The sequence below is a fragment of the Cynocephalus volans genome, chromosome 11, assembly GCF_027409185.1.
Source record: "Cynocephalus volans isolate mCynVol1 chromosome 11, mCynVol1.pri, whole genome shotgun sequence".
Taxonomy (NCBI): domain Eukaryota; kingdom Metazoa; phylum Chordata; class Mammalia; order Dermoptera; family Cynocephalidae; genus Cynocephalus; species Cynocephalus volans.
The window spans coordinates 36,526,090-36,539,499 of NC_084470.1; the positions used below are offsets into that span (position 1 = coordinate 36,526,090).

Consider the following 13,410-nt stretch of genomic DNA (forward strand, 5'->3'; position numbering starts at 1 on the left):
AAAGATTAGATAAGACTCAGCCACTGTTGACATTATCTGTTGAACAAAAATTAATTACAGGTTTGGGGGCTGATGTTACCATAATTGCTATAAAGGATTGGACTCCATTATGGAGAGTAACTTCTTCACCAGTTACACTTACTGGATTAGGCAGGTTCAAAATCCCTCATCAAAGTAAAGATCCTTTGTTGTGTACTGGCCCCGAGGGACAAACTGCCTCCTTTATGCTTTACGTGCCAGATCTACCTCAAACTCTATGGGGCTGAGACCTCCCTGCTCAATGGGATATTTATACTGGGACATCTCCTTCAAAATTTATCATGATGGCAACGGCCACAGTCCCACCATTCAAATTTCAGAGGACCCCTGGTCCCCCGGTTTGGGTGGAACAGTGGCCTCTTAAAGGAGAGAAATTAAATGAAGCTACTTGTTAAACAACAGTTACAAATGGGACATTTAGAGCCATTGCATAGTCCGTGAAATGCTCCCACTAAATCTTTTGCTGTTGTTAGACAGGGACCCACTGAGCCTTTGATGGAGTTTGGATGTGTTGTCCCCTCCAAAACTCATGTGGAAATCTGATCCCCGATGTGGCAGTGTTGGAAACTGATTGAGTCACGGGGGCAGATCCCTCATGAATGGATTAATGCTCTCCCTGGGGGAGGAGGAGCAGTGAGTGAGTTCTCACTCTATTAGTTTCCGTGAGAGCTGATTGTTTAAAGGACCCTGGCACCTCCTCTTGCTTCTCTCTCTTGCTTCCTCTCGCCATGTGATCTGCTTGTACCCACCGGCTCCCTGCCACTTTCCGCCACGAGTAGAAGCAGCCTGAGGCCCATGCCAGATGCAGCTATCCCAGAATCATAAGCCAAATAAACCTCTTTTCCTTATAAATTACCCAGTCTCAGGTATTTCTGTTATAGCAACACAAAACAGACTAAAACAGCCTTCTATAGATTTTATTAATTGTCTTCAAGATGCTATAACTAGACAAATTGACAATGCTCATGACAATCCAGAATTGCTATCACAAGTTTATTTACATTTAATCAAACAAGTTAATAATGCTGGTTTACAAGTAGCTCCAGATAAAATTCAAAAGAAAGAGTCTTGGAAATGCCTTGGTTTTTTGATCACTCAGAGAAATATATGGCCACAAAATACATCTTTCCATATTCAGGAGCCTTTTACTCTAAATGATTTACAAAAATTACTTGGCCACATTAACTGGCTCTGCCCTTCTATGGGTGTTCCTACTTATCAATTACAACATTTGTTTAATACCTTAAAGGGAGACCCTGATCTGTCCTTCCCTTGCTACTTATCTGAAGAAGCAAAATTAGAATTAAAACAGATTGAATCCTTTTTACATCCCAGACAATTAATACATGTTGTTAAATCTCAAGTCATTCATTTCATTATTTTAAACACCCCACATAGTCCCACAGGTTTGCTTTGCCAATTTCTTCCTCAGGTAGGAGTCATTGAATGGATTTTCTTACCCCATCAACAAAAAAGGAAATTATATACTAAATTAGAACAATATATTCAGCTACTCACTAGGGGAAGACACCGTTGTCAAGTACTTACTGGGCACGATCCTGATATTATTAATCCTGGTCTTTCTAAAACTGATTTTTACACTGCCCTTGAACAATCAGAGTCTTTATAGATAGCTATGGCTGATTTTGTTGGTAAGATACAATTCTCATTACCCCATGGTAAAATTTTACAAGGACTCCAAATACTGCCTATACAATGAAAATCCTGTTTGTCCCCTACTCCCCTCCCTCAAGCACTAACTGTGTTTATCGACAGTTCTGGCAGATCAGGAAAGGGATGTATAACATGGCAGGAATAGGGAATCTGGAAACATTTTGTTACTATCCATCATAAGTCCACTCAAAGGGCTGAACTGGCAGCTGCCATTGCAGCTTTACAACATTTTTACAATCAGCCACTTAATTTAGTAGCTGACTCTGCCTACGTAGTTGGAGTCTTACAGGTAATTCAAGATGCATCTATCCATGAGGGAAATGATTTTCTTTTATTTGAAATGTTTTGACATTCACAAAAACTTATTCAAAAAAGACATCACCCGTTCTATGTAGCTCACATGTATTCTCATTCTGGTCTTCCTGGCCCTTTATCAATTGGAAATGATACGGCTAATCACTTTGTTATGTATAATAATGTTTTACAGAAAGCTATTGATTCTCATTAGTTTTTTCATCAGGGTGCACAAGCTTTGGCTAACATGCATCAGATCTCTTACAGGCAGGATCAATATTGTTTGTCCTTGTCCCGATTGTCAGAGGTTTTCTAAATCTAATTTCCCTGGAGGAGTTAATCCTCGAGGAATAAAAGGTAATGAAATTTGGCAAATGAAAGTCACTCAATATTCCACTTTTGGACGTCTTAAATATTTATATGTTACTGTTCATATTTTGGTCTTATTCATGTCACTGCGTGAACAGGAGAAACTGCTAAACATGTTAAAAAACATTGTCTTTCTGCATTTGCCACCATGGGGATTCCAAATCAAATTAAAACAGATAATGGACCAGCATACACCTCCACAGTCTTTCAAGTATTCTGTGACAACTGGAACATTAAATATGTCACAGGAATCCCATTTAACCCCACTGGCCAGGCAATTGTTGAAAGAGTTAACAGCCTTCTTAAATCTCAAATAAATAAACAAGGGAGGGGTAATAAAGATATAGGACTGGCCCCTCATGAACAGGTCATTAAAACTCTGTTTACACTAATTTTTTAAAACTGTAATTCTCAAAAATTAATGGCCACAGAACAACACTTTATATCTCCTAAAAAGAGACCTAGACCCTTTGTTTTATTCTGCCACCTGCTGACAGTACCACAATGGTTGAGGCCTCTCGAATTGTTAACTTGTGGGAGAGGGTATACATCTGTTCTCTCACCCACAGGCCCTCTATGGGTTCCCACTAAGGCTGTTAAACCTTATGTGGAACCCCAAATCAGATGAGGAATTGAATCTGATCCCCAAATCTCAATGCCTCGCCATCACACCTCAATCCATCTCACCGGGGATGGTACATATCAGACCACCAGCAATGAAAATAATGACAACAAGCTCCAGATTGACCCTGGGGTAAATTAAAAACTTCAACAGTGAAATAGCTTTCAATAGCTCAGCCCTTAAGCTCAGTAACTCATTTGCGAAACAGAAACTAACCTAAATCTATCTGTGTAACTAGATGGTCTCAAATTTTCTGTCATCCAGCTGGTTATCTTAAACAGACTTCTAAATTCTTTTCTAGTCTCATCTATGTATTTCTTCACAAAATCCTATGGCAGAATTCTATGCTATTTTCTTAAAAGGAAGAAAATCTTCTCTGCATCTTCTTGAAAAGGCTTGCATACTTTGCTTTACAATGTAAACTTGTTATCTTGCTTTCTTTAAGGCAGGGTGAGGCCTCACCAATAAGTCTTTAAAAAAAACAACAACACAATCTAAACCTGACTGTCCTTTTTACTAGTGGGCTTTTTTTACAACTTGAACAAAACCTATAAGATCCTTGTTTGTTCTTGTTGTTTATGTCTGCGTATATGCGTGTGTGAGCTGTATGTTATGTCTATACGTTCATGTCTATATGTGTAATTGTGTTGTTTGCAAGGTACCAAACTGGCTTATAATTAATGCATGCTCATTAAATAAATAAGTACACTTTTCAAGTTCATGTGACTTAAATTTTCTAAAGTTTTGATAAACATATTTTCAAAATTTGATTTAAACCTTTTACCTGAATTTGTCTCTAGGTCAATATGTCTCCTTGTTTTCTCAGCTCTGTCTCCTGGCCATGCTGAGAGAAACAATATCTTTTATATGTTATCTTTGTAAATACCACCCTCTGTCTTAAGCTCCACATGGCTCCAAATGTGACATGGAAACCTGGGACCCAAAATGGCTAGTGAAAAGAGACCTATGCCCAATATCTCATAGGCCCTAGTTAACATTAACTGATAAGGGTATAGATCTAATACACCAAGTTTTTGGCTGTGAACCATAAATATGTATTTGGTAAAAATAGCTAAAACTCAAACTGGGCTTTGTATAATTTGCTCTGATAAATGGACACCTATTTACTAACCTGAATGTATAAAAGCATTCTTACCAGCACACATCATTGCCTGGATTTACTAATCAAACAGGATTATTAGAGGTCTTGTCACTTAATACAAAATAGTAAAGGTTTTCTTTGTCCCTTTGTGCTCTCTGCCTTTGAAACCCTCTGTCACTTTGGTTTTACTTTTTGTAATAATTTGCAATTTTATTCAACTAAATGTTTTAAGCCTTTTGTTATTTGACAAAGCTTTCCAACACTAAATTCTGAAAGCTCAACCTTTTGGTTTAAACTAACTTTGAGGAGTTCCAAGGGTGCTGGAGCTTCTCAAAGGGTATATAAAAAAATGTATCAAAACTAATTGGCTTATTTAATAAATTAGACTATATGGGAAAGCATTGTCAGTACTGAAAGTGTTACCTATATGTGTTCCAAAATCTTGTAAGGTTCTTAAATATCTGTGTCTTGATATAAATGCTATCAGTCATAATCTTGGTTTAATTATAATTTAAAAATGTTATGTCTTCAAATATTTCATGAAAAAACTCTGATAGATACAGTTTCCTGATAAACTTTGAGTTCATAGCTTTAAACTAAAGTTCCTAAATTCTAATGAAGAAACTGATGGGTTTGTGAAATTGTTCACAAAGGTCAAAACAACAAAAATTAATTAGTGAGCTAATTAAAAAGAATTATGGGTTTTTACAATTTGCTTGTTTTGAAACACTGCTGGTTCTCTTAATGTTTTGTTCTCCAAATTTAAGAAAACTCTCCCTCTCTCTTAAGCTATCTATAACTAACAACAGTTTGGTAAAATGTCATTTAAAACGGAAGTAAAAGCATTTGTTTTCTCTCTATTTGATACCCCCCAAATTTAATAACTTTAAGTATCCTTGTGATTATTATGGCAATGTGGCTATTTTTATAAATTCAATGAAAATTAACTCTCTCTCTTTATAACAGGATATAACTTAAAACTTTGGATATAAGATAGCATGTCTCACTTCTAAGTTGCTGACCCCTCTTTCATGCTGCCTTATTTGGCCTAACTACTGCTTAATCCTGCTGTTCATCTTTCCCCCCCAATGTGGGACAGATCAACACCTGGGAAAGGACCTTCCCAGCAGCGAGGGATTTGTACAAAGAAAAGTTAAGACCTTGTCAATCAAGATATTGATCATCAATGCTTTTATGAGGAATGCCTTGATCATAAAGGGGGAAATAACGTCTTCTCTACAAAAGCAGTTCTCTAAATTTTCCTGGCCTTAAAGAGGGTGTTTGTAACTTGGATGAGACATCCTGTTCCTAAACAAAAGACTTGTAATTGATCAAAAATTTTACAAAAGACTAGATGCTTTGAAAACAGTTATGTCCTAGACAGGTGAACATTAACAAACTCTCTGGACTCAGAATCAACCATTATATGGAACAGAATCCCATTCCGGAGTTTCAACAATTGGTAATTACACCTAATTCACAGCCCCTGGAGTGATGCTGATGCAGCCACCCTGAGAGATGATGACATCATCAGTCCTCACCTGAAGTAAATTAAAAGGACTTGCCATGCTAAATGATACCAACTTTGCTTTGAATACTTTTGTCTTAACTGTGAAAACCTGATCTATAGCTTTTGCTTTTTCTTTTAAATAAATAAAATGGGGGGGAGATGTGGAGTATGCATAAAGCAAATGTACTTCACTGGGCCTGGTTTTCCAAAGTCTTGCAGTTTCAAATTTGACCTTGCAAAGGACAGGAAATTTTCCCCAGGCTATAGTCTCTGTTGTAAGACAAATAATTGTAACACAGCAAGGTTGCTGGCTCAAAGACAGACAGGTTACTGATTGATATGTAAAGATACTGGCAAATTGCTGTAAGAAGAGAATGTTTGCTAAAATCAAGCTTTTGTTAGTGGATCGACTTAATTGCATTTTAGAATATCACCTTGTCTGTCTTACTGAATGTTACCAGCTTCTATTGTTAAACTTGTTAAACTGTACATAGAAAAAACCCCACCTATGTTCTCTTCCTATAACTTCTTGGTCTGGAGAATAAATGCAGGAAGAGAACCCCAATAGGTGGTTAATTTCCCAAATGGAAGGAATGCCTCTATCTTGAGGGTTCTGGGAGATTAACCTCTTTTTGGGGCTTCTCATCGCTCTGAGCAGATGCGCTTTGAGTAATCTTTGGTGGCTCCATTACCCAGGGGAAAGGGGGTGACAAATCTGTGGGAGGTGAAGCAACAGAAATGCAAATTTGGCTTCAGAACTAACAAATGAACTATGTCCCATAGTCAACCAGTCCAAATTGAACAAGCTTGTATCCTTCATTTACATGAGAGGACCTCAGTGAGAACTTGGATGAAAAGTTAGGCAGGAACTTTGGCTGTATAAGACAAGCCCTTTCCTTGTCTGGGGAGACACTGCTTTGGGAGTGATCACCTATGTTCTCTTTTCTTGCAAGTAATAAAGCCTTTTTCTCCTACCCTTGTCTTGGCAGTTTTTCTCTCTCCAAGGGACAGATCCCCATTGTCTGTTGTGAGGCTGCCACATGGAAAAGGAATCAGAATACCCAATTGAGAATTTAAAAGGGGGTTTTTATTGGCTGGCCAGTGACTGTCCCTCCAAGAAAGTCTCAGAAGAGAGCAGCCCTGACTTGAAGTTTAGAGGATTTTTTTAAAGGCTCATTTTTACATTAGTCACACAGTTAAAATTATCAAATAGTCACACATTTATAGTTATCATATACTCACACACATACACACATACCCTCCTGGCGTGAGGAGAGGGTTTGGGAAGGCCTAGTGCAAGCTGATGACAGAAGCTGAAACAAGCCAGGTTGGGTGGGGAACAGCAAACAAAATTCAAACTTCTCTAAGTGCAGGCTAATATTTAGCTTTTAACTTCTATCCAGGGGGCTGAAGAGCTGAAGGGGACTTTCAAATAACAACATTTTCTAAGCAATTCAAACACAAAACTTAATCAATCTACTTTGTCACACAGCATGCAGTTTCACAGAAGCGAATTTCGTATGTTATGAGATAGGTCACCCTATCTCAGTCTAGTAGTGGGTTCTGGGAGAATATCTCAGTTTGATATTTCAGCTGCTAATTCAAGCTGTAATATTTCTGTTACTTAGATGCCATATTAAAATATAAGTGTAATATAATATTTTATGTTAAACAACTATTTTTTATGATTAGTATTCTATCTAAACTTTCTGAATGTAATGTTAATTATACTTATTTCAGTTCTCTTTATTTCCTTGGGGATTAGCTCTTCTATTTCTTGTTTGGTTCTTCTCTATAATAGTGCCAATTTCCCTTAAGCATTTGAGAGTTCCTGGTTGTCTGTCCATATTTACAGTTAAGTCTAGACTAAAAATGTGTTGATTTCTAAAGCCCAATTAAGTGCAGGCTGCACTATAGGAGCCTGTTTCTAGTGATTGCAGTGGAGGGGGTGGGAGAGGGCAGTGGGGTGGGTCACATGACTGTGCTTACTGAGTGGTCAGCTCAGCATATTTGGGCTACTCCCTGGGGACATGAATTTCTTGGTGTAATGCTTTGCTTCTCTGGATCTCAGCACTTCCTCTCCCATTGCTGTCACCTTGGCTTTGATCTGCTTCTCTCACACCAGCAGGAATTCTGGGAGCCCTTTACTGGCAGATTTTTCCCGTTGTTTGTAGAGATTAATCTTGGGGCTATATCTTGGAGGCAAATCCTGCCATTAGCTACTCCACACACACAAAGGGCAGGGTGTGTCTTGCTCAGCTCTTTCAAAAGTAGATCCTTAATTTAATTACCTTGATAATTGGCACAAGGCCTCCCCCATCTCTTTTTTATATGTTGATGTTGAATTAGGGATTTCTCTGGGGATTCTAAGAACTGCTCTTAGCTCTATAGTGAACATAAAAACGAAAAAGAGAGATATGTTATACATTCAAAAGAGTATACTTAATGTTTTAATATGGGTTTTATAATAATAGCAAAATAAATATTCTGTATCTTCTGCCCAGTTTAAGAATTAGAATATTTCTGGTATCTTTGAAACCACCTGTGTATACCCTCCTGAATCTTGTGTTAATGATTCCTTTGCTTTCATTAAACTTTTAGTACATGGTAATATTTCACCCTAAAATAATGTGTCTTTATTCATTTATATATAATATATGTATTTATAAATATTTAAATATGTTTTATATATATATTTATAATGTTTTTTATTTGCTTTTTCCTGCTCAAATCATGTGTGTGCTGTTAATTCAAAATGATGCATGTAGCTTTAATTTTTTCTTTTTTACTATTCTGTAGATTTCCATTATTTGAACACCATAATTTATTCATTTTATCATTGATGGACTTTCTAGTTTATTTCTTTTCTTTTTCTTTTGGTTATTATCGATAATGCTGTTAAGAACATTCTTTTATATACCTCCTGGTGCACAGGTGTAAGAATTTCTCAGGAGAGGAAGTTGAAGATCACAGGATACATCTATCTTTGATTTTATTAGTTAATGCCAAATTGTTTCCTAAAATGTACCAATTTTATTTAATCTTTATTGTGGAGTTCCAGTTGTTCCACATGCTGTCCAGTGCTTGTTATTATCAGACTTAAACTTTTTTGCCGGTCCAGTTCATTTGTAGAGGTATAGCATTGTGGTTTTAATTGGCATTTTTCTGATTACCATGTGATTGAGCATCCCAATATATTTATTGAGTTTTAATTTTTTTTATTGCATTTGGGTTTTCTCTTTGAGATGCTATGGTGCTATTGCTAATGTCAGAATCCTGTTGACATCACCAACTGTAGAGCTACTAATCCTGTTCATGATGCCAATTGTAAAGCTACATGACCATGCTAGTTGTCAGGCTCTTTTACCTGCCAGTAATCTTGTACCAACTGGGTGAATTGTTGAGCTAGGGCTGGGTATGGAGCTCCCAGACCCCTCAAGCCCATTCACAGACTGAGTCACCAACCCTTCACATGACAGGCTGGGTCCCCAGACCCCTCACATGCCAGGCTGGGCCCCAGACCCCTTACATGCCAGGCTGGATCACCAGATCCCTTCACACAAGTCTATGAGCTAGGTAACTGGCCAAAAGGTCCTTGGAAGCAATAGGTTGGAAAGCATGGCTGTGCCAGGTGGATGCCCAAGGCTGACACCCACCTGCCTTCTTCACTAAAACTCTCTCTGTCTCTCTGAAGAACACAAGAATAGCACCCAAACTAAAAAGATACATTGGTGCACATGCGCACAACCTCTACACACACACACAATTTGCTTACAAAGGATGTGCCAAACCACATCCAATGGGACCTGAGGAGAGGGCCCTGACCAAAGTATTCTATTTTCCCAATGATGGATTTTGGACGTGACAGGCGCCATTGTGCACACAATAAGCACAAAATAGCCCCTGGCCTCGTTTTCCACTCCAGCACCAAATCCCTCCCCTTTTCCCTTTATGAGAAGCCTCTTGACTTAAACAGAAATCCCTTTGCTTCCACAAGGACGCAGTTCTCCACCCTGACCTGCATTAGCACAATACCCCTCCTTGATGGTATCAACCAGTCTTTGGCACAATATATAAGTTCTCTCACCCCCACATCTGGTGCTGTCCCCCATTTTGAGAGCAGCCCTGGGCTGCCCCCTGACTTTGGGTGCAGCTTGGCAGATTCTTTTCCTTTAATAAAGCTTGATCAGTACCTGGCATCTCGGCTCACTTTCTTTCACCCAACAGATGCCTATTTATGTTTGCTGCCCATTTTTCTTTGGGATCTTTAAAAAATTTATTGATTCTTAGATATTTTGTATATAGTCTGTATATTAATCCTTTGTGGGTTATCTTGTTATTCTCTTTTTCATGGACATCTTACTGTGTTGGATGGCGGTCGCCTGTTGCTGTGGTTTTACCATAAATCAGATTCCTCCCTAACTTTTAGAAATTCTTTAAAATTTCTGATAGCAACACTCATTATATTTTGCCAACATTGTTATAGATTTCATTATTTAAAAAGTATTTTTTTCTGTCACTTTAAAGGGTTTTAAGGCATGAGAGAGGGTAGCACATATGTTCACTTTGCCGTATTTATCCAATGCTTAACATTTTTATTTATTTAAATTGACAAGTAAAAATTTTATATATATATATATCATGTACTATATGTTGTTTTGAAATATGTATATATTGTAGAATGGCTAAATCAAGCTAATTAACATATGCATTTACCTCACATACTTATTTTTTTGTGGTGAGAACACTTAAAATCTATTCTCCTAGTAATATTCAAGTATACAATACAATGTTATTAACTATATTCACCACGTTGTACAATGGATTTCTTCAACTTATTTCTCCTATATAACTGAAATTTTGTATACTTTGACCAACAACTCACACCCCACCCCCCACCTTCAGCCCCTGGTAACCACCATTCTTTTCTTCAATTAGTTCAATTTTTTTAGTTTCCAAATATAAGTGAGATCATGTGATATTTGTCCATATTTGTCTTCCTATACCTGGTTTATTTCACTCAGCATGTCCTCCATGTTCATCCATCAGCTCTTCTTGTGTGTATTGTAGGTATTATGTACGCTGAGATTTCCTTTAAAAGTGGAGCACAGAAAATTAGTCAGCTAACCTGTCTATTCCAGCCTGTCAGCTTCCTATAGTCACAGTGTGATTTAGACAGACGAGGTCTTCACCTTGGGGCTTCTCATAGGCTGATTAATCACTTTCTTTCCTTTTGTTTGCAGGGTGGGAGTAAATTTCTATGAGTATATTGAGAGCCAAAGGTATATCTTTGTCCAGAGAAGGCAAACTACATAATTGTGGAAGATGAAACACATGGCGTTCAAGTGCAACAGAGAGTATCATTAATTAATTTGAAGTTGAACCTGAAGGAGTCACTTGAATGTGTGTGCCAGCACAGCTGTTAATTAATCTGAGGCTGGGCTTTGTTTTAAAGGGAAGGTGTTGACTTTCAAGCCAGCCCAGAAAAAAACCCAGTTCATAATTGGATTGAACTGATGCTCCCTTAATGGCTTTGTTGGTTGAAGTGGAGCAGTGGACCTTTTTTCCTAATAAAGAGCTTCCTCTATTCTATTTATTAAAATTTAGTTTATTACCAAAGTTAAAAAAGTCAAATAGTACACAAGGGCTTAAAAAAGTTTCTTACCCAACTCTTCAATTCTGTTCCTGGGAGGGATCCACTTTCTATTCATGTGGCTGTTGCTTCTGCAATTCCCAAACCTCACATTTCTAACTACCTTCTTAGTGCATTTATCTCCTGATTTGTCAAATTTAGATTTTTTTTTTTTTTTTTTTTTTGGTGGCTGGCTGGTGCAGGGACCTGAACACTTTACCTTGCATTTTTTATATTGCCTTACTGCTCTCCACTCATGGTAGATGAGCATTTAGCTCTCTTATGTGATTTCCACCCCACTCTGTCACCCAACTACTTTGCTTTTCCCTTGGTATCCCAATACAGTCCAGTCAACATTTCTGATTATAGTAATATTCAGCATTTACATGATTACACCTATGTAAATATTGTTTGCATGTACATAGCCTTTCCTGTCGAACCAAGTGAGGCTACAATTCCTTTCGTATTAGTTTTTCCAGAGTTGTTAATTGCATCAACATTTGCTTAGTTTTCTTTGTACCTGTTGCTAATTTATCCCACATCTTCCAGCAGATAACCCACCAGTCTCACTAACCCCCTCTCCAGACCTCCCCCTCCTAGAGTTCTCCACCTTTCTGCTCAGATCTAATTTTGTGCTCTCTGGGCCTGCTGTTCGCCTGTGGCTTGCTTTCATCCTAAAAGTTTTCTTGCCTCTCTACTTTGTTGGGTCCATGCTCCCTGGATCCTGTGCCTTCCTCTGCTATAGCCATTTTCCTCCATTTCTCTCTAGAAGATTTTATGATCTCTTGTTTATTCCTGATGTTCTGAAATCCTACAATGATTGTGGGGTGTGTATTTTTTCATTAACTGTGCTTAGTTTAAATGGCTGTTTTCTCTCCAAAGATTCACATGCTCCAGTTCCGGAAGTGTTCTTATTTTTCATTTTTCTCCCATTTTTTTTCCAGTTTTCATTTCTAGAACACAAATTATTTGGATCCTGAACCTCGTAGGTTGCACCTCTAATTCTTTTACTCTTTCTGTCCTTTTAACTAATTTTATTTCCTTTTTTTTCTACTTATCAGGGACATCTTTTTGATTTACTCTTCTAACCTTCCTAATACTTTTTAGATTGTGACTCTCATAGTTTTACTTTCTAAGAGCTCTTCCTTTTTCTTGCTCTTTGTTATTTTTTAAAAAAATTGCAGCCTGCTTTTGGTTCATGGACATGACAGTATCTCTTGTGACTCTGGGCTTATGGTTTTTTTTTTTTTTTACAAGTTGCTTTTTTTTTTTTTTTATGTCCTGCATATTTCTGTTTCTTCCTGTTCCTTTTTCCATTTGTTGTCTTTGCTCTCTCTGTATTTTATGTTCAAGGCTCTCTTTAAATGTCAGGTAATCCTGAACCGGGGATCTGCTAGGATGAAGAGGGAGGCAGGAGAAAGTGACTGGAAGCTCTGTGCATGTGGCTGAGGCTTGCTCACTGATGGCCTCCATGGTAGGGTGATTGGCTGGTGAACTGGCTCTTGTACTGGGACATCCTGAGATTTAGTATCTGTGTGTCTTTTCTTGGGGGTTGCTTAGTTTCTCCTGAGAAGGATCTTCTATTCCCTGCGTGGCTGCAGAGTTTCTGGGAGCTTGGCTGGTAAGAGAAGCTAGGAGGGCCTCTCAGCATTCAAGGGGCAGACTTTCACTCAACCCACTGCTTTTAATCCAGCATCCCACAACTTCCCACTATTCCTGGTCATCCAGAGTCCGGAGCCCCTCTGATATATTTCTCCAGAGGGTAGAACATTCTTTCCCCGCAGGGGCAGGGCGGGGTAGGACCCTGAGGTCTAACTGTTTCTATGTACATTTTCAATCCAAACCCTCGCTTTTCAGTATGTGAGGTACATGGTGGTGTGCCACCCAGATCCCTCTTCAAGGGAAGGACTTGTGGCCCCAGCTTCTGCGGGCAGACAGCCTTCAGCTGTCATCCCTTCATGGATTGCCTCAGATCAGGGTCACCCCCTCTTTGGTGGTCCACATCCAGTGACTGATGGAGGCAGGGATATAAAGGCCTGGCCATGTCTGCGCTGCCTGGGACAACCCTGATAGGCCATCTTAGCTCCAGAGCTCACTGTGGGGTTGGCCGAGGCCATCACTGGAACTGCGTCAAGGCTTGATTTCTCCCTTCCTCACTTCTTCCCTTT

At 38.5% G+C, this 13,410-nt stretch overlaps 1 protein-coding gene across 3 annotated transcripts in view; it reads left to right on the forward strand.

Moving 5' to 3' along the window:
• Positions 1-13,410, forward strand: part of NR1D2 (nuclear receptor subfamily 1 group D member 2) — a 146,073-nt gene that overhangs the window by 60,517 nt on the left and 72,146 nt on the right. The window lies entirely within an intron of this gene.